Genomic DNA, 21115 nt, shown 5'->3' on the forward strand with positions numbered 1-21115 from the left:
GATATTGATCTATGGCTAAGAGTCTTGTGGGTCTGCCAATGGGGTCTTATCCACTTACTCGGCAGAGCCTAAAGGCCTTTGTCATTGGGTGCTATTCCACTAACATGACAATACACCTTGTTCAAGGAGCACAAAACCGATCCCGATCACCTGATCCTAACATCCATGTTAGTTCTAAGATTGTAAGGAGTTATCCCCGAACTCCTCACAAACAACCAAAACTCGAAACATAAATACACTTTCATTACAAAATATACAAAAAAAAAATTTTGTACTCCCCTACTAGCCATACATACCCTTGATCCCCTACCAGCAATGACACTATGCTCCCGTGCGACATTAGTGAGCTTGCTAATAGAAAACCAAGCACATATCTGACAAGAGGGTTTATGTACGATAAAAACATAAAATTAAGGATCAGTCTTTGCTCCAAGACCCAGTACTGTATCTGCTGATACAAAAGGACCTAGCGAGAAGCACTTCTCATAGGTCACTCTCACATCCTTCAGATAATGAGATGCAAACACTGAATTGCACCTCCAATATGTAGTCTCAATGATATTCTTTAGAGACATATTCTTTTGGAACGCCAAAGACGTTGCTACTCTGCCCTCACTTCATGTGTCTTGACCTTTAGAAGACCGAAGGATTCCTCCGAGCAGTTCTTGTGAGCGTCCGTAATAACGCTTCTCACAAAGAAAGCCAAGGCGTTCTTGGACATGAGTCTTTTGGGGTTCTTCACCGCACACCAAAGACCTTGTTGACAAGCTCCCATCTGTCTCTTCCTCTCTAAATAATATTTAAGAGCTCTCACTGGACAGAGAGACTCTCTATCTCTCTGCCTACAAGGTTAGATAGGCCTTTTACCTCAAAACTTCTGGGCCAACGGTTTTGACGGGTTTTCGTTCTTTGCCAGAAACATTGTCTGGAAAGAACAGATGGCAGCATCTCCTTTGAACCCCACCGTGGAATCCAGAGCGTGCAATTCGCTCGTCCTCTTGGCTGTAGCGAGAGCCACCAGGAACAAGCATTTCCTAGTGACGTCGCGGAAGGAAGCCAGATGTAAAGGCTCGAATTTATCCGATGAAAGGAATTTCAGGACCACGTCTAGATTCCAACTAGGTGTTCTAGGAGTAGCTGCCTTTGAAGTCTCAAAAGATCTAATTAGATCGTGTAGATCTTTGTTGCTTGCAATGTCTAGGCCTCGATTCCTAAATACTGAAGACAGCATGCTTCTGTATCCCTTTATTGTTGAGACAGATAGGTGTGATTCCTCTCTCAGAAAGAGGAGGAAATCGGCAATATTCACTATAGAGGTACTGGAGGAGGACAGCTTCTGACCCTTACACCACCTCCTAAAGACTTCCCACTTTGATTGGTATACTCTTCTCGTCGAAGCTCTGCGGGCTCTAGCGATAGAGGCCCGCAGCCTTGCGAGAAAAGCCCCTCGCTCTGACAAGTCTTTCGATAGTCGAAAGGCAGTCAGAGCGAGACCTGGGAGGTTGTGATGAAACCTCTCGAAGTGGGGTTGTCCGAGTAGATCTAGTCTGTTTGGAAGCGATCTGGGGAAGTCGCCACTATCCACTCCAGTACCTCCGTGAACCATTCCTGGGCTGGCCAAAATGGAGCTATTAGCGTCAACTTCGTGCTCTTCGAAGCTACGAACTTCCTGAGCACTTCCCCCAGGATCTTGAACGGGGGAAAGGCGTATGCGTCCACACCCGACCAATCCAGGAGAAACGCGTCTATTGGGAAGGCTCTCGGATCTTCCACTAGAGAGCAAAGGATCTCTATTCTTTTGGAGAGGAACGTCGCAAACAGGTCTATGTGATGTCTCCCCCACAGGGACCAAAGACTTCGACACACTTCTTCGTGTAGAGTCCATTCTGTGGGAAGGACCTGATTCCTCCTGCTCAGTCTGTCCGCTCTCACATTCTTGATCCCTTGAACAAACCTTGTGAGGAGAGTTATGCCTCTTTCTTCCGTCCAGGTTAACAGGTGTCTTGTTAACTGATAGAGGGAGAAAGAGTGCGTGCCTCCTTGCTTGCGTATGTAAGCCAGAGCCGTGGTGTTGTCCGAGTTTATCTGTATCACCCCGTCTCTGACTACCTCTTCGAAGAACTTTAAGGCTAGGTGTATGGCCACTAGTTCCTCGCAATTGATGTGCCAGGACACCTGTTTCCTTTGTCCAGGTGCCTGACACCTCCCTTGCTCCTAGCGTCGCTCCCCATCCCGACTCCGAAGCGTCGGTAAATAACACTTGGTCTGGGTTCTGCAGGGCAAGCGATACGCCCTCGTTCTTTTGAAGAGGAGGGATCCACCACTTCAATGATCTTTTACCTCTTGTGGAAGTTGGAAGATGTCCGAGAGTTGTCCCGTCTTCCAACTCCACACCTCTTTGAGGAAAAACTGAAGAGGGCGGAGGTGAAGTCTCCCCAGCGAGAAGAACTTTTCTAGTGAGGACAGGGTCCCTAAAAGGCTCAGGTAATCCCTCGCTGAGCTGTTCTTTCTCTCTAAGAAGCTCGAGATTCTTGACAAACCTCGAGTGATTCTTTCTCGCGAAGGATATACTCGAAAACCCCGAGAATCCATCTGAATCCCCAGATAGACCAAGTTCTGGCTGGGGATCAGCTGTGACTTCTCGAGGTTGACGAGCAATCCTAGCGAATCTATCATGTTCCTTGTTACTTCTAAGTCCTCCAAGCACTGAATCTCCGACTTGGCCCTGATCAGCCAGTCGTCCAAGTAGAGGGAGATGTTTATTCCCTCTAGGTGAAGCCATCTTGCCACATTCGCCATCAGGTTGGTGAATACTTGCGGAGCTGTAGACAGACCGAAGCACAGAGCCCTGAACTGAAAGATCTTGTGTCCTATTACAAAACGAAGATATTTCTTTGACAAATGGTGAATGGGAACGTGGAAATATGCATCTTGCAAGTCCAGAGAGACCATCCAATCTCCTGGACGAAGAGCCGACATTACTGAGGCGGACGTTTCCATGCGAAAATGATATTGTCATGTTACAATAAAGTTTTATACATACTTACCTGACAGATATATACTTAGCTATAGACTCCGTCGTCTCCGACAGAATTTCAAATTTCGCGGCACACGCTACAGGTAGGTCAGGTGATCTACCGCCCTGCCCTGGGTGGCAGGACTAGGAACCATCCCCGTTTTCTAATCAGAATTCTTCTCTTCCACCTGTCTCCTGCGGGGAGGCTGGGTGGGCTATTAATCGTATATATCTGTCAGGTAAGTATGTATAAAACTTTATTGTAACATGACAATATCATTTTTATACATTCAACTTCCCTGCCAGATATATACTTAGCTGATTAGCACCCATTGGTGTGGGTAAGAGACAGCTAACTACTGAAATAGACAGGTGGAAACAACATATGTTGTAGGTATTTATAAACCTTGGTTCCTACCTTATTAGGCTGAAGACTTCGCGGCTACTGCCTTGTAGTCTGCTTAGCCTCAAGAGCCTCAGCGAGATAATGATCTATGGCTAAGAGTTCTTGTGGGTCTGCCAATGGGGTCTTATCCACTTACTCGGCAGAGCCTAAAGGCCTTTGTCATTGGGTGCTATTCCACTTACATGACAATACACCTTGTTCAAGGAGCACAAAACCGATCCCGATCACCTGATCCTAACATCCATGTTAGTTCTAAGATTGTAAGGAGTCATCCCCGAACTCCTCACAAACAACCAAAAAACTCGAAACATAATTACACTTTCATTACAAAATATACAAAAAAAAATTTTTGTACTCCCCTACTAGTCATACATACCCTTGATCGCCTACCAGCAATGACACTCTGCTCCCGTGCGACAGTAGTGAGCTTGCTACTAGAAAACCAAGCACATATCTGACAGAGGGTTTATGTACGATAAAAACACAAAATTAAGGATCAGTCTTTGCTCCAAGACCCAGTACTGTATCTGCTGATACAAAAGGACCTAGCGAGAAGCACTTCTCATAGGTCACTCTCACGTCTTTCAGATAATGAAGATGCAAACACTGAATTGCACCTCCAATATGTAGTCTCGATGATATTCTTCAGAGACATATTCTTTTGGAACGCCAAAGACGTTGCTACTGCTCTTACTTCATGCGTCTTGACCTTTAGAAGACCGAAGGATGCCTCAGAGCAGTTCTTGTGAGCGTCCGTAATAACGCTTCTCACAAAGAAAAGCCAAGGCGTTCTTGGACATGAGTCGTTTGTGGGGTTTCTTCACTGCACACCAAAGACCTTGTTGACAAGCTCCCATCTGTCTCTTCCTCTCTAAATAGAATTTAAGAGCTCTCACTGGACAGAGAGATCTCTCTATCTCTCTGCCTACCAGGTTAGATAGGCCTTTTACCTCAAAACTTCTGGGCCAAGGTTTTGATGGGTTTTCGTTCTTTGCCAGAAACATTGTCTGGAAAGAACAGATGGCAGCATCTCCTTTGAACCCCACCGTGGAATCCAGAGCGTGTAATTCGCTCGTCCTCTGGCTGTAGCGAGAGCCACCAGGAACAAGCATTCTAGTGACGTCGCGGAAAGGGACGCCAGATGTAAAGGTTCGAATTTGTCCGATGAAAGGAATTTCAGGACCACGTCTAGATTCCAACTAGGTGTTCTAGGAGTAGCTGCTTTCGACGTCTCAAAAGATCTAATTAGATCGTGTAGATCTTTGTCGTTAGCAATGTCTAGGCCTCGATTCCTGAAAACCGAAGACAGCATGCTTCGGTATCCTTTTATTGTCGAGACAGCAGATAGGTGGAGACTCCTTTCTCAGAAAGAGGAGGAAATCGGCAATATTCACTATAGAGGTACTGGAGGAGGACAGCTTCTGAACCTTACACCACCTCCTAAAGACTTCCCACTTCGACTGGTATACTCTTCTCGTCGAAGCTCTGCGGGCTCTAGCGATAGAGCCCGCAGCTTCGCGAGAAAAGCCTCTCGCTCTGACAAGTCTTTCGATAGTCGAAAGGCAGTCAGAGGAGACCTGGGAGGTTGTGATGAAACCTCTCGAAGTGGGGTTGTCTGAGTAGATCGTGTCTGTTTGGAAGCGATCTGGGGAAGTCCACTATCCACTCCAGTACCTCCGTGAACCATTCCTGGTGGGCTGGCCAAAATGGGGCTATGAGTATCAACTTCGTGCTCTTCGAATCTACAAACTTCCTGAGCACTTCCCCCAGGATTTTGAACGGGGGAAAGGCGTAAGCGTCCACACCCGACCAATCCATGAGAAACGCGTCTATTGCGAAGGCTCTCGGATCCTCTACTAGAGAGCAAAAGGTCTCTATTCTTTTGGAGAGGAACGTCGCAAACAGGTCTATGTGAGGTCTCCCCACAGGGACCAAAGACTTCGACACACTTCTTCGTGAAGAGTCCATTCTGTGGGAAGGACCTGGTTTCTCCTGCTCAGTCTGTCCGCTCTCACATTTTTGATCCCTTGAACAAACCTTGTGAGGAGAGTTATGCCTCTTTCTTCCGTCCAGGTTAACAGGTGTTTTGTCAACTGATAGAGGGAGAACGAGTGCGTGCCTCCTTGCTTTCTTATGTAAGCCAGAGCCGTGGTGTTGTCTGAGTTGATCTGTATTACCCCGTCTCTGACTATCTTTTCGAAGGACTTTAAGGCTAGGTGTATGGCCACAAGTTCCTTGCAATTGATGTGCCAGGACACCTGTTCCTTTGTCCAGGTGCCTGACACCTCCCTTGCTCCCAGCGTCGCTCCCCATACCGACCTCCGAAGCGTCGGTAAACAACACTTGGTCTGGGTTCTGCAGAGCAAGCGATAAGCCTTCGTTCTTTTGAAGCTGAGGGATCCACCACCTCAGATGATCTTTTACTTCTTGTGGAAGTTGGAAGATGTCCGAGAGTTGACCCGTCTTCCAGCTCCACACCCACCTCTTTGAGGAAACAAAAACTGAAGAGGGCGAAGGTGAAGTCTCCCTAGCGAGAAGAACTTTTCCAATGAGGACAGGGTCCCTAAAAGGTTCAGGTAATCCCTCGCTGAGCTGTCCTTTCTCTCTAAGAAGCTCGAGATTCTCGACAAGCCTCGAGCGATTCTTTCTCGCGAAGGATATACCCGAAAACCCCGAGAATCCATCTGAATCCCCAGATAGACCAAGTTCTGGCTGGGGATCAGTTGTGACTTCTCGAGGTTGACGAGCAACCCTAGCGAATCTATCATGTTCCTTGTTACTTCCAAGTCCTCCAAGCACTGACTCTTCGACTTGGCCCTGATCAGCCAGTCGTCCAAGTAGAGGGAGATGTTTATCCCCTCTAGGTGAAGCCATCTTGCTACATTCGCCATCAGGTTGGTGAATACTTGTGGGGCTGTAGACAGACCGAAGCACAGAGCCCTGAATTGAAAGATCTTGTCTCCTATCACAAAGCGAAGATATTTTCTTTGACTGATGGTGAATGGGGAACGTGGAAATAGGCGTCTTGCAGGTCCAGAGAGACCATCCAATCTCCTGGGCGAAGCGCCGACATGACAGAGGCGGACGTTTCCATACGAAACTTCTTTTTCTGTACGAAGCGATTCAGAGCGCTTACGTCCAGAACTGGCCTCCACCACCCGATGCCTTTGGTACTAGAAAAAGGCGATTGTAAAATCCCGGGGAGTGTGGATCTTGTACCAGTTCGATGGCCTCTTTTTCCCACATTTGCTCCACCATCTGAAGGAGAGTCTTTCGCATTAACGGGTCTCTGTACCTCGCTGACAGTTCCCGAGGCGTAGATGTTAGGGGCGGTTTGTCGTCGAAGGGGATTACTATCCCTTCTTCAGGACCGACACTGACCAATGGGTCGGCTCCCCTTTGTTCCCATACTCCTGCCTAAAGTTCAGGAGTCTGGCGCCCACTGTGCTTGGAGGAGCAACAAGTCACTTAGATTTCTTGAATGGCGGTCTAAATGAAGACCTTCCTCTCTTTTCAGAGCTCTTCTTTCTGGCAGGGGGACGAGCCGTTGCACCTCCACGAAAGGGCTGTTGAGTAGGACGAGGTTCCTTCTTAACCGTCGCCACTACCGGTCGTCCTTTCTTGACGTTTGAGTAAGTAGGTCTTGTGTCGCCTTCTCAGTTAGTGAGCGAGATATATCCTTGACTAACTGAGAAGGAAACAGATGATCTGATAGCGGGGCGAACAGTAAGGCAGTCCTCTGGCTCGGAGAAACCCCTTTCGATAAAAGTGGGAACCATACACTGATCTCTTTTTCAGGAGACCAGCACCGAAAAGTGAAGCCACTTCACCTGAACCGTCCTGTACTGCCTTGTCCATGCAGGACAGCACGCTATGGAGAATTTCTGGGTTCTTCAGAAACTCCGGATCCTTAGATTTGTTGGCCAGAAACTCCGAGCGACCAATCCAGAAAATTGAACACCTCTAAAGTGACAAAAAGTCCCTTTAGAAAGTGGTTCAACTCTGAAGTGCTCCACGTCGCTCTGACCGATCTAAGGCGTGACGTCTAGAGGCCTCCACTAAACTGGAAAAAGTCGGCATCTGCAAGAGCGGTAAAGAAAGACCCATAGTCTCTCCTGTCCCATACCAAATACCTCTCTTCCCGTGCAATCTGGAAGGAGGCATGCAGAATACCGTCTTTCCTAACTCCTTCTTCTTGTCCATCCAAGAATCTAAAGAATGGAGTGCCTTCTTCATTGATATCGCAGGCTTCATTTTCAAGAAGGCCGACGATTTAGCCGTAGCTGAGCTCGAAAAGACGCGACGAGGAGAAGGAGGAGCTGCAGGACTAAGAGAATCTCCAAACTCTTGTAGTAGTAAAGAGGCCAAGACTTTGTAACTAGAAAGTCCCTCATTAGCAGGAGGATCGTCGTCAGACAAACTCGTCTAACCCTCGATCCGACGAAGGAGAACGTTCCCGTTTTGAGGAAGAGTCCTTCCAAGACCTCCTATGTTCTAAGGAGAGGAGCTCCCATTTGGCGAAGAGTCATAACCTCCAGGAACGAGTCCCCGACTCTTGACTCCTGGCTCTTGACTCTTGCCTCCTGACTCCTGCCTCCTGGCTCCTGACTCCTGCCTCCTGACTCCTGACTCCTGCCTCCTGACTCCGGACTCCTGCCTCCTGACTCCGGACTCCGGACTCCTGGCTCCTGCCTCTTGACTCCTGCCTCCTGGCTCCTGGCTCCTGCCTCTTGACTCCTGCCTCTTGCCTCCTGGCTCTTGCCTCCTGGCTCTTGCCTCCTGGCTCTTGCCTCCTGGCTCTAGCCTCCTGGCTCTTGCCTCCTCTTGCCTGGATGCCTCCACATCTCTTGGCTCTTGGCTCCTGCCTCCTGGTTGACTCCTCACTCCTGGCTCTTGGCTCCTGCCTCCTGGGTGACTCCTCACTCCTGGCCGGTGCCAGACGTCTGATTGTTTTTCATCCAGGTTCGTACAGGAAACCTCACCTCGTGTAGGAGTATTCGATCCTGGAGGTAGATACCTCCATACGTCTGGAGGATCTTTTAATGGAAGGAGGGAAGTGTCTTTCCTTCTAGAGGCTCCTTTGACAGGACTCCTACAAATGACGAAATCTGTTCCTGCATCGCCATCATGACTCTTGTAGCCTCCTCTTTTATCCTCTTCGGGAGGAGGGGAAGGAGGAGGGGAGGAGTCCATAGCCTCCACCTCCTGCCTCCTTCTCACTCTGGTTGGAAGAATGGCTCTTCTTCTCGCCTCTTAACTCCCGATAGACTCCTCAGGGAAGTTTTCAGGGCTCGAGTCAATAGTCGGTGCCCTCCAACTCCTCTTGAGAGGCCGAGATCGATCGGAATCTCTCCAATCACGTCTCGGTGATGAAGATCCCGACGACGAGAAACACTCACGTAGGACGCTTTTTACAATAGCGGTCCTTGGCAGTCTTGGGGTGTCACAGACGAACCGCCGAAGGGACACCTGATCGGTGGGGATTCTCCACAACCTCCTTTCGGCTTTCGACTTCCTTCTCCTCTGGGCATGTGAGCTTGGAAGAGGTCTAGACCTAGGAGCGTTGCTGAGCCGACCAGATGCCCCCTCCACTACAACTGGGGACACTTATATCACTGTCTAATGACAAATCACTAGCCTTACCTTGTATGGCAGCCATTTTGTTTTTCCATTATTTTGAAGGCTGCTTTTAGATTCTGCAAGTTCTTTCGCTGGATCTACAGGTTCTGCATAGGAGAAGGGGCTGCAATGGAAGGAGAAGTAGCAATACTTACCCTTGGAAGATCCCCAAGCTTGGAATTAGTTCAGATCTAGAACTACTCAAACTTCTATGAGAAGCCTTCCTCGCTCTTTCTCTTTCTTAAACCTTTTTTAAAATAATTAGTTAGATTCTTCCATTCGTTCTCACTCAAGTTCTCACATTCTTTACAAGTATTAGTAAAAGAACATTCATACTCCCTGCACCTCTTGCATACCGTGTGAGGGTCTACCGAAGCTTTCGGCAACCTCACCTTACAGCCTACATTCACACAACGTCTCACAACCATACCAGAGTCAGACATTATTAAAGAAAATTCCAAAATCAAGTCCACAAAACAGTCCACAAAAGCGTATGCCAATCCAACAATCCAGATACGTCACCAAAAGTCGGTGGTCCAAGAAGAATCCCAATTGGGCCGGCTGGAAAAAAAGAAAAACCAATCGAGAGGAACCAACAAAACAATGTTGATGGTCCGGCGACAGAAGAATTCTGATTAGAAAACGGGGATGGTTCCTAGTCCTGCCACCCAGGGCAGGGCGGTAGATCACCTGACCTACCTGTAGCGTGTGCCGCGAAATTTGAAATTCTGTCGGAGACGACGGAGTCTATAGCTAAGTATATATCTGGCAGGGAAGTTGAATGTATAAAAACTGCTTTTTCTTGAACAAAGCGAGTTCAGAAGCGCTTACCGTCCAGAACTGGTCTCACCACGCGCCCCCCGATGCCTTTGGTACTAGAAAAAGGCGATTGTAAATCCCGGGGAGTGTGGATCCTGCACAAGTTCGATGGCCCTCTTTTTCCCACATTTGTTCCACCATTTGAAGGAGAGCTTTCTCATACCGGGTCTCTGTACCTCGCTGACAGTTCCCGAGGCGCAGATGTTAGGGGAGGGCTGTTGTCGAAGGGGATTACATATCCCTTCTTTAGGACCGACACCTGACCAAGGGTCGGCTCCCCTTTTGCCCATACTCCTGCAAAGTTCAGGAGTCTGGCGCCCACTGGTGCTGAAGGAGCAACAAGTCACTTGGATTTCTTGAAGGGCCTAAAGGAAGACCTTCCTCTCTTATCAGAGCTCTTCTTTCTGGGCAGGGGGGGGGGGGGGACGAGCCGCTGTACCTCCACGAAAGGGCTGCTGAGGAGGACGAGAGTCCTTCTAATCGCCGACACTACAGGGCGTCCTTTCTTGGACGTTTGTGTTAGAAGGTCTTGTGTCGCCTTCTCAGTTAGCGAGCAAGATATATCCTTCACCAACTGAGAAGGAAACAGATGATCCGATAGGAGGGTGGGGAGAACAATAAAGTCAAGTCCTCTGGCTCGGAGACAAACCCCTTTCGATTAATAGGGATCCATAAACTGATCTCTTTTCAGGAGACCAGCACCAAAAAGGGAAGCCACTTCACCCGACCCGAACCGTCCTGTACTTGCCTTGTCCATGCAGGACAGGACGCTATGGAGAATCATGATATTGTCATGTTACAATAAAGTTTTATACATACTTACCTGACAGATATATACTTAGCTATAGACTCCGTCGTCTCCGACAGAATTTCAAATTTCGCGGCACCACGCCTACAGGTAGGTCAGGTGATCTACTGCCCTACCCTGGGTGGCAGGACTAGGAACCATCCCCGTTTTCTAATCAGAATTCTTCTCTTCCACCTGTCTCCTGCAGGGAGGCTGGGTGGGCCATTAATCGTATATATCTGTCAGGTAAGTATGTATAAAAAACTTTATTGTAACATGACAATATCATTTTTATACATTCAACTTCCCTTCCTGCCAGATATATACTTAGCTGATTAGCACATTGGTGGTGGGTAAGAGACAGCTAACTACTGAAATAGACAGGTAAACAACATATGTTGTAGGTATTTATAAACCTTGGTTCCTACCTTATTAGGCTGAAGACTTCGCGGCTACTGCCTTGGAGTCTGCTTAGCCTCAGAGCCTCAGCGAGATAATGATCTATGGCTAAGAGTTCTTGTGGGTCTGCCATAGGGGGTCTTATCCACTTACTCGGCAGAGCCTAAAGGCCTTTGTCATTGGGTGCTATTCCACTAACATGACAATACACCTTGTTCAAGGAGCACAAAACCGATCCCGATCACCTGATCCTAACATCCATGTTAGTTCTAAGATTGTAAGGAGGTTATCCCCGAACTCCTCAAAAACAACCAAAAAACTCGAAACATAATTAACACTTTCATAACAAAATATACAAAAAAAAAAAAAACTTTTGTACTCCCCACTAGTCATACATACCCTTGATCCCCTACCAGCAATGACACTCTGCTCCCGTGCGACAGTAGTGAGCTTGCTACTAGAAAACCAAGCACATATCTGACAAGAGGGTTTATGTACGATAAATAACACAAAATTAAGGATCAGTCTTTGCTCCAAGACCCAGTACTGTATCTGCTGATACAAAAGGACCTAGCGAGAAGCACTTCTCATAGGTCACTCTCACATCCTTCAGATAATGAGATGCAAACACTGAATTGCACCCCCAATATGTAGTCTCAATGATATTCTTTAGAGACATATTCTTTTGGAACGCCAGAGAAGTTGCTACTGCCCTCACTTCATGCGTCTTGACCTTTAGAAGACCGAAGGATTCCTCCGAGCAGTTCTTGTGAGCGTCCGTAATAACGCTTCTCACAAAGAAAGCTAAGGCGTTTCTTGGACATGAGTCTTTTTGGGGTTCTTCAACTGACACACCCAAAAGACCCTTCCCCTTGACAACAAGCTCCCATCTGTTCTTCCTGCTTCCTCTCTAAATAGTATTTAAGAGCTCTCACTGGACAGAGAGATCTCTCTATCTCTCTGCCTACCAGATTAGATAGGCCTTTTACCTCAAAACTTCTGGGCCAAGGTTTTTGATGGGTTTTCGTTCTTTGCCAGAAACATTGTCTGAAAGAACAGATGGCAGCATCTCCTTTGAACCCCACCTCCGTGGAATCCAGAGCGTGTAATTCGCTCGTCATCTTGGCTGTAGCGAGAGCCACCAGGAACAAGCATTTCCTAGTGACGGCGCGGAAGGACGCCCAGATGTAAAGGCTCGAATTTATCCGATGAAAGGAATTTCAGGACCACGTCTAGATTACCAACTAGGTGTTCTAGAGTAGCTGCTTTCGAAGTCTCAAAAGAATCTAATTAGATCGTGTAGATCTTTGTCGTTAGCAATGTCCAGGCCTCGATTCCTGAATACTGAAGACAGCATGCTTCGGTATCCTTTTATTGTCGAGACAGATAGGTGTGATTCCTCTCTCAGAAAGAGGAGGAAGTCGGCATATTCACTATAGAGGTACTGGAGGAGGACAGCTTCTGACCCTTACACCACCTCCTAAAGACTTCCCACTTCGACTGGTATACTCTTCTCGTCGAAGCTCTGCGGGCTCTAGCGATAGAGCCCGCAGCCTTGCGAGAAAAGCCTCTCGCTCTGACAAGTCTTTCGATAGTCGAAAGGCAGTCAGAGCGAGACCTGGGAGGAGTGATGAAACCTCTCGAAGTGGGGTTGTCTGAGTAGATCGTGTCTGTTTGGAAGCGATCTGGGGAAGTCCACTATCCACTCCAGTACCTCTGTGAACCATTCCTGGGCTGGCCAAAATGGGGCTATGAGCGTCAACTTCGTGTTCTTCGAAGCTACGAACTTCCTGAGCACTTCCCCCAGGATTTTGAACGGGGGAAAGGCGTATGCGTCCACACCCGACCAATCCATGAGAAACGCGTCTATTGCGAAGGCTCTCGGATCTTCTACTAGAGAGCAAAAGATCTCTATTCTTTTGGAGAGGAACGTCGCAAACAGGTCTATGTGAGGTCTCCCCCACAGGGACCAAAGACTTCGACACACTTCTTCGTGAAGAGTCCATTCTGTGGGAAGGACCTGGTTTCTCCTGCTCAGTCTGTCCGCTCTCACATTCTTGATCCCTTGAACAAACCTTGTGAGGAGAGTTATGTCTCTTTCTTCCGTCCAGGTTAACAGGTGTCTTGTCAACTGATATATGGGAGAAAGAGTGCGTGCCTCCTTGCTTGCGTATTGTAAGCCCAGAGGCCGTGGTTGTTGTCTGACGTTTATCTGTATCACCCCGTCTCTGACTATCTCTTCGAAGAACTTTAAGGCTAGGTGTATGGCCACAAGTTCCTTGCAATTGATGTGCCAGGACACCTGTTCCTTTGTCCAGGTGCCTGACACCTCCCTTGCTCCCAGCGTCGCTCCCCATCCCGACTCCGAAGCGTCGGTAAACAACACTTGGTCTGGGTTCTGCAGAGCAAGCGATACGCCTTCGTTCTTTTGAAGCTGAGGGATCCACCACAATTCAGATGATCTTTTACTTATTGTGGAAAGTTGGAAGATGTCCGAGAGTTGACCCGTCTTCCACTCCACACCTCTTTGAGGAAAAACTGAAGAGGGCGAAGGTGAAGTCTCCCTAGCGAGAAGAACTTTTCCAATGAGGACAGGGTCCCTAAAAGGCTCAGGTAATCCCTCGCTGAGCTGTTCTTTCTCTCTAAGAAGCTCGAGATTCTCGACAAACCTCGAGCGATTCTTTCTCGCGAAGGATATACCCGAAAACCCCGAGAATCCATCTGAATCCCCAGATAGACCAAGTTCTGGCTGGGGATCAGTTGTGACTTCTCGAGGTTGACGAGCAACCCTAGCGAATCTATCATGTTCCTTGTTACTTCCAAGTCCTCCAAGCACTGACTCTTCGACTTGGCCCTGATCAGCCAGTCGTCCAAGTAGAGGGAGATGTTTATCCCCTCTAGGTGAAGCCATCTTGCTACATTCGCCATCAGGTTGGTGAATACTTGTGGGGCTGTAGACAGACCGAAGCACAGAGCCCTGAATTGAAAGATCTTGTCTCCTATCACAAAGCGAAGATATTTCTTTGACAAATGGTGAATGGGAACGTGGAAATATGCGTCTTGCAGGTCCAGAGAGACCATCCAATCTCCTGGACGAAGCGCCACCGACATTACAGAGGCGGACGTTTCCATACGAAACTTCTTTTTCTGTACGAAGCGATTCAGACGCTTACGTCCAGAACTGGCCTCCACCACCCCCGATGCCTTTGGTACTAGAAAAAGGCGATTGTAAAATCCCGGGGAGTGTGGATCCTGCACAAGTTCGATGGCCTCTTTTTCCCACATTTGCTCCACCATTTGAAGGAGAGTCTTTCTCATCAACGGGTCTCCGTACCTCGCTGACAGTTCCCGAGGCGTAGATGTTAGGGGCGGCTGTCGTCGAAGGGGATTACATATCCCTTCTTCAGGACCGACACTGACCAAAGGTCGGCTCCCCTTTTTGCCCATAACTCCTGCAAAGTTCAGGAGTCTGGCGCCCACTGGTGCTTGGAGGAGCAACAAGTCACTTGGATTCCTTTAAAATTGAAGGGCCTAAATGAAGACCTTCCTCTCTTTTCAGAGCTCTTCTTCTGGCAGGGGAACGAGCCGCCTGCACCTCCACGAAAGGGCTGCTGAGTAGGACGAGATTCCTTTCTTTACTGTCGAACACTACGGTCGTCCTTTCTTGGACGTCTGCGTTTAGTAGTCTGTGTCGCCTTCCAGTTAGCGAGCGAGATATATCCTTCACTAACTGAGAAGGAAACAGATGATCTGATAGAGGGGCGAACAGTAAGGCAGTCCTCTGGCTCGGAGAAACCCCTTTGGATAATAGGGATCCATACACTGATCTCTTTTTAGGAGACCAGCACCAAAAAGGGAAGCCACTTTACCTGAACCGTCCTGTACTGCCTTGTCCATGCAGGACAGGACGCTATGGAGAATTTCTGGGTTTTTCAGAAACTCCGGATCCTTAGATTTGTTGGCCAGAACTCCGAGTGACCAATCCAGCCAAAAAATTGAATACCTCTAAAGTGACAAAAAGTCCCTTTAGAAAGTGGTTCAACTCTGAAGTGCTCCACGTCGTTCTGACCGATCCTAAGGAGTGACGTCTAGAGGCCTCCACTAAACTTGGAAAAAGTCGGCATCTGCAGAGGGCAGGTAAAGAAAGACCCATAGTCCCTCCTGTCCCATACCAAATACCTCTCTTCCCTTCCCGTGCAATCTGGAAGGAGGCATGCAGAATACCGTCTTTCCTAACTCCTTCTTCTTGTCCATCCAAGAATCTAAAGAATGGAGTGCCTTCTTCATTGATATCGCAAGCTTCATTTTTAAAAAGGCCGACGATATTAGCCGTAGCTGAGCTCGAAAAGAGCGAACGAGGAGAAGGAGGAGCCGCAGACTAAGAGAATCTCCAAACTCTTGAAGTAGTAATGACGCCAAGACTTTATAAACTAGAAAGTCCCTCATTAGCAGGAGGTTCGTCGTCAGACAACTCGTCTAACCCTCGATCAGACGAAGGAGAAAGATGATATTGTCATGTTACAATAAAGTTTTATACATACTTACCTGACAGATATATACTTAGCTATAGACTCCGTCTGTCTCCGACAGAATTTCAAATTTCGCGGCACACGCTACAGGTAGGTCAGGTGATCTACCGCCCTGCCCTGGGTGGCAGGACTAGGAACCATCCCCGTTTTCTAATCAGAATTCTTCTCTTCCACCTGTCTCCTGCGGGGAGGCTGGGTGGGCTATTAATCGTATATATCTGTCAGGTAAGTATGTATAAAACTTTATTGTAACATGACAATATCATTTTTATACATGCAACTTCCCTGCCAGATATATACTTAGCTGATTAGCACCCATTGGTGGTGGGTAAGAGACAGCTAACTACTGAAATAGACAGGTAAACAACATATGTTGTAGGTATTTATAAACCTTGGTTCCTACCTTATTAGGCTGAAGACTTCGCGGGCTACTGCCTTGTAGTCTGCTTTAGACTCAAGAGCCTCAGCAAGATAATGATCTATGGCTAAGAGTTCTTGTGGGTCTGCCAATGGGTCTTATCCACTTACTCGGCAGAGCCTAAAGGCCTTTGTCATTGGGTGCTATTCCACTTACATGACAATACACCTTGTTCAAGGAGCACAAAACCGATCCCGATCACCTGATCCTAACATCCATGTTAGTTCTAAGATTGTAAGGAGTCATCCCCGAACTCCTCACAAACAACCAAAAAACTCGAACATAATTACACTTTCATTACAAAATATACAAAAAAAAAAAAATTTTGTACTCCCCTACTAGTCATACATACCCTTGATCGCCTACCAGCAATGACACTGCTCCCGTGCGACAGTAGTGAGCTTGCTACTAGAAAACCAAGCACATATCTGACAAGAGGGTTTATGTACGATAAAAAAACAAAATTAAGGATCAGTCTTTGCTCCAAGACCCAGTACTGTATCTGCTGATACAAAAGGACCTAGTGAGAAGCACTTCTCATAGGTCACTCTCACCCGTCCTTCAGATAATGAGATGCAAACACTGAATTGCACCTCCAATATGTAGTCTCGATGATATTCTTCAGAGACATGTTCTTTTTTTTGGAACGCCAAAGACGTTGCTACTGCTCGTTACTTCATGCGTCTTGACCTTTAGAAGACCGAAGGATGCCTCAGAGCAGTTTCTTGTGAGCGTCTGTAATAACGCTTCTCACAAAGAAAGCTAAGGCGGTTCTTGGACATTGACGTCGTTTGGGGTTCTTCACTGCACACCAAAGACCTTGTTGACAAGCTCCCATCTGTCTCTTCCTCTCTAAATAGAATTTAAGAGCTCTCACTGGACAGAGAGATCTCTCTATCTCTCTGCCTACCAGGTTAGATAGGCCTTTTACCTCAAAACTTCTGGGCCAAGGTTTTGATGGGTTTTCGATTCTTTGCCAGAAAACATTGTCTGGAAAGAACAGGATGCAGCATCTCCTTTTGAACCCAACCCCCCGTGGAATCCAGAGCGTGTAATTCGCTCGTACCTCTTGGCTGTAGCGAGAGCCACCAGGAACAAGCATTTCCTAGTGGGACATCGCGGAAGGAAGCCAGATGTAAAGGTTCGAATTTGTCCGATGAAAGAATTTAGGACCAAGGTCTAGATTCCAACTAGGTGTTCTAGGAGTAGCTGCTTTCGACGTTCTCAAAAGGATCTAATTAGATCGTGTAGATCTTTGTCGTTAGCAATGTCTAGGCCTTGATTCCTGAAAACCGAAGACAGCATGCTTCGGTATCCTTTTATTGTCGAGACAGATAGGTGTGATCCTTTCTCAGAAAGAGGAGGAAATCGGCAATATTCACTATAGAGGTACTGGAGGAGGACAGCTTCTGAACCTTACACCACCTCCTAAAGACTTCCCACTTCGACTGGTATACTCTTCTCGTCGAAGCTCTGCGGGCTCTAGCGATAGAGCCCGCAGCCTCGCGAGAAAAGCCTCTCGCTCTGACAAGTCTTTCGATAGTCGAAAGGCAGTCAGAGCGAGACCTGGGAGGTTGTGATGAAACCTCTCGAAGTGGGGTTGTCTGAGTAGATCGTGTCTGTTTGGAAGCGATCTGGGGAAGTCACTATCCACTCCCAGTACCTCCGTGAACCATTCCTGGGCTGGCCAAAATGGCTATGAGTATCAACTTCGTGCTCTTCGAAGCTACAAACTTCCTGAGCACTTCCCCCAGGATTTTGAACGGGGGGGAAAGGCGTAAGCGTCCACACCCGACCAATCCATGAGAAACGCGTCTATAGCGAAGGCTCTCGGATCCTCTACTAGAGAGCAAAAGGTCTCTATTCTTTTGGATAGGAACGTCGCAAACAGGTCTATGTGAGGTCTCCCCCACAGGGACCAAAGACTTCGACACACTTCTTCGTGAAGAGTCCATTCTGTGGGAAGGACCTTGGTTTCTCCTGCTCAGTCTGTCCGCTTTCACATTTTTGATCCCTTGAACAAACCTTGTGAGGAGAGTTATGCCTCTTTCTTCCGTCCAGGTTAACAGGTGTTTTGTCAACTGATAGAGGGAGAAGACGAGTGCGTGCCACCTTGCTTTCTTATGTAGCCAGAGCCGTGGTGTTGTCTGAGTTGATCTGTATTACCCCGTCTCTGACTATCTTTATTTTCGAAGGACTTTAAGGCTAGGTGTATGGCCACAAGTTCCTTGCAATTGATGTGCCAGGACACCTGTTTCCTTTGTCCAGGTGCCTGACACCTCCCCTTGCTCCCAGCGTCGCTCCCCATCCCGACTCCGAAGCGTCGGTAAACAACACTTGGTCTGGGTTCTGCAGAGCAAGCGATAAGCCTTCGTTCTTTTGAAGCTGAGGGATCCACCACCTCAGATGCTCTTTTACTTCTTGTGGAAGTTGGAAGATGTCCGAGAGTTGACCCGTCTTCCAGCTCCACACCTCTTTGAGGAAAAACTGAAGAGGGCGAAGGTGAATGAAGTCTCCCTAGCGAGAAGAACTTCTCCTCCCAAGGAGGACAGGGTCCCTAAAAGGCTCAGGTAATCCCTCGCTGAAGCTGTTCCCTCTTTTTTCTAAGAAGCTCGAGATTCTCGACAAACCTCGAGCAAGTCTTTCTCGCGAAGGATATACCCGAAAACCCCGAGAATCCATCTGAATCCCCAGATAGACCAAGTTCTGGCTGGGGATCAGTTGTGACTTCTCGAGGTTGACGAGCACCCTAGCGAATCTATCATGTTCCTTGTACTTCCAAGTCCTCCAAGCACTGACTCCTCGACTTGGCCCTGATCAGCCAGTCGTCCAAGTAGAGGGAGATGTTTATCCCTTCTAGGTGAAGCCATCTTGCTACATTCGCCATGAGGTTTGGTGAATACTTGTGGGGCTGTAGACAGACCGAAGCACAGAGCCCTGAATTGAAAGATCTTGTCTCCTATCACAAAGCGAATATATTTCTTTGACTGATGGTGAATGGGAACGTGGAAATAGGCGTCTTGTAGGTCCAGAGAGACCATCCAATCTCCTGGGCGAAGCGCCGACATGACAGAGGTGGACGTTTCCATACGAAACTTCTTTTTCTGTACAAAGCGATTCAGAGCGCTTACGTCCAGAACTGGCCTCCACCCCCCCGATGCCTTTGGTACTAGAAAAAGGCGATTGTAAAATCCCGGGGAGTGTGGATCTTGTACCAGTTCGATGGCCTCTTTTTCCCACATTTGCTCCACCATCTGAAGAAGAGTCTTTCGCATTAACGGGTCTCTGTACCTCGCTGACAGTTCCCGAGGCGTAGATGTTAGGGGCGGTTTGTCGTCGAAGGGGATTACATATCCCTTCTTCAGGACCGACACTGACCAAGGGTCGGCTCCCCTTTGTTCCCATACTCCTGCAAAGTTCAGGAGTCTGGCGCCCACTGGTGCTTGGAGGAGCAACAAGTCACTTAGATTTTTTGAATGGTCTAAATGAAGACCTTCCTCTCTTTTCAGAGCTCTTCTTTCTGGCAGGGGGACGAGCCGTTGCACCTCCACGAAAGGGCTGCTGAGTAGGACGAGGTTCCTTCTTAACCGTCGCCACTACCGGTCGTCCTTTCTTGGACGTTTGAGTAAGTAGGTCTTGTGTTGCCTTCTCAGTTAGTGAGCGAGATATATCCTTGACTAACTGAGAAGGAAACAGATGATCTGATAGCGGGGCGAACAGTAAGGCAGTCCTCTGGCTCGGAGAAACCCCTTTCGATAAAAGGGAACCATACACTGATCTCTTTTTCAGGAGACCAGCACCGAAAAGTGAAGCCACTTCACCTGAACCGTCCTGTACTGCCTTGTCCATGCAGGACAGAACGCTATGAGAATTTCTGGGTTCTTCAGAAACTCCGGATCCTTAGATTTGTTGGCCAGAACTCCGAGCGACCAATCCAGAAAATTGAACACCTCTAAAGTGACAAAAAGTCCCTTTAGAAAGTGGTTCAACTCTGAAGTGCTCCACGTCGCTCTGACCGATCCTAAGGAGTGACGTCTAGATGGCCTCCACTAAACTGGCAAAGTCGGCATCTGCAGAGGCGGGTAAAGAAAGACCCATAGTCTCTCCTGTCCCATACCAAATACCTCTCTTCCCGTGCAATCTGGAAGGAGGCATGCAGAATACCGTCTTTCCTAACTCCTTCTTCTTGTCCATCCAAGAATCTAAAGAATGGAGTGCCTTCTTCATTGATATCGCAGGCTTCATTTTCAAGAATGCCGACGATTTAGCCGTAGCTGAGCTCGAAAAGAGCGAACGAGGAGAAGGAGGAGCTGCAGGACTAAGAGAATCTCCAAACTCTTGTAGTAGTAAAGAGGCCAAGACTTTGTAACTCGAAAGTCCCTCATTAGCAGGAGGATCGTCGTCAGACAACTCGTCTAACCCTCGATCCGACGAAGGAGAACGTTCTCGTTTTGAGGAAGAGTCCTTCCAAGACCTCCTATGTTCTGAAGGAGAGGAGCTTCCATTTGGCGAAGAGTCATAACCTCCAGGAACGAGTCCCCGACTCTTGACTCCTGGCTCTTGACTCTTGCCTCCTGACTCCTGCCTCCTGGCTCCTGACTCCTGCCTCCTGACTCCTGACTCCTGCCTCCTGACTCCGGACTCCTGCCTCCTGACTCTCGGACTCCGGACTCCTGGCTCCTGCCTCTTGACTCCTACCTCCTGGCTCCTGGGCTCCTGCCTCCTTTGACTCCTGCCTCTTGCCTCCTGGCTCTTGCCTCCTGGCTCTTGCCTCCTGGCTCTTGCCTCCTAGGCTCTAGCTGGGCTTGCATTGCCTCTTGCCGGATGCCTCCACACTCTTGGCTCTTGGCTCCCTGCCCCTCCTGGTTTGACTCCTCACTCCCTGGCTCTTGGCTCCTGCCTCCCTGGGTGACTCCCTCACTCCTGGCCGGTGCCAGACGTCTGATTGTTTCATCCAGGTTCGTACAGGAAACCTCACCTCGTGTAGGAGTATCGATCCTGGAGGTAGATACCTCCATACGTCTGGAGGATCTTTTAATAGGAAGGGAAGTGTCTTTCCTTCTAGGAGGCTCCTTTGACAGGACTCCTACAAATGACGAAATCTGTTCCTGCATCGCCATCA

At 48.2% G+C, this 21115-nt stretch overlaps 2 protein-coding genes across 2 annotated transcripts in view; one reads left to right on the forward strand and one right to left on the reverse strand.

Annotated features, from left to right (window-relative positions):
* LOC135210320 (mediator of RNA polymerase II transcription subunit 24-like) overlaps positions 1–21115 on the reverse strand; it is a 132244-nt gene that overhangs the window by 87848 nt on the left and 23281 nt on the right.
* Positions 1–21115, forward strand: part of LOC135209923 (zinc finger BED domain-containing protein 5-like) — a 29177-nt gene that overhangs the window by 1075 nt on the left and 6987 nt on the right. The window lies entirely within an intron of this gene.

Source organism: Macrobrachium nipponense, chromosome 39 (genome assembly GCF_015104395.2).
Source record: "Macrobrachium nipponense isolate FS-2020 chromosome 39, ASM1510439v2, whole genome shotgun sequence".
NCBI lineage: Eukaryota > Metazoa > Arthropoda > Malacostraca > Decapoda > Palaemonidae > Macrobrachium > Macrobrachium nipponense.